The sequence below is a fragment of the Eriocheir sinensis genome, unplaced genomic scaffold (assembly GCF_024679095.1).
Source record: "Eriocheir sinensis breed Jianghai 21 unplaced genomic scaffold, ASM2467909v1 Scaffold103, whole genome shotgun sequence".
Lineage (NCBI taxonomy): Eukaryota > Metazoa > Arthropoda > Malacostraca > Decapoda > Varunidae > Eriocheir > Eriocheir sinensis.
In genome coordinates, this window is record NW_026110330.1 from 334,159 (window position 1) to 335,000 (window position 842).

Here is an 842-nt window from a genome sequence, read left to right on the forward strand (position 1 = left end):
TGAGTTAGAACATTACTTAACCCTTCTAAGTAGCTGAAGTAGACTGTAATTAAGTAGATGACAGTGAAAAACGGAAGAATTAATCAGTTTCCCTTAATTTTCATCTCCCTCTCTCACTCCCATCCGTGACGTCATATGTATACTCCACGCTGATTGGCTGGTGGCTGGATCTGTCTCCGTGACGTCACAGGTATCTTGCACGCTGATTGGCTAACTGAGGGATGCTGTGGCTCTCCTCTCGCTCCCTCCCGTGACGTCATAGGTATCCTGCACGCTGATTGGCTGATGGCAGGATGCTTGGGTATAAATAGCGGACACAGCTGATTGGTGTCCTTTCAGAGACGAGAAGTGGAAGGGAGTGGACGTGTATGTGTGTGTAGTGGAGTGGAGTAAAGAAAAGTTAAAGAAAAGTAAGTTTGAAAGTTTGTTATAAGTTTAAAAGTGAGTTATAAGTTACTTTTGATACTTTGAACTTAGTGGCAATGCTTTAAACTAGATACGGGGGTGATATGGTAGTTAATAGTTTAATAGTACGTACTTAAGGCTAGTTAAGTAATTGTAGTAGTAGTAGTAGTAGTGGTAGTAGTAGTAGTAGACACAATTCAAAATGGTTAACTTAGATTATGTACGTGTGTGTGTGTGTGTGACCTTAAATTTGCTTACACACACACACACACACACACACACACACACACACACACAGAGAGAGAGAGAGAGAGAGAGAGAGAGAGAGAGAGAGAATCAGCTGACTTATGTAAACAAAGTCGTGTATGTGTGTGTATGTGTGTGTGTGTGTGTGTTGAACAGCCGAGGTCAAACTCAAATGAAGGTTCCCTCTATTA

General features: G+C 41.7%; 1 protein-coding gene across 2 annotated transcripts in view; it reads left to right on the top strand.

Moving 5' to 3' along the window:
* Positions 1–252: 252 nt before the first annotated feature.
* Positions 253–842, top strand: part of LOC126989011 (serine hydroxymethyltransferase-like) — an 11,983-nt gene continuing 11,393 nt past the window's right edge. The window contains exon 1 of one of the 2 annotated variants that reach the window (XM_050847483.1): positions 253–410. The gene's annotated coding sequence lies outside the window, so the exon portion shown is untranslated. The remainder of the gene's footprint in view (positions 411–842) is intronic. The other variant, XM_050847484.1, reaches the window with a different exon arrangement.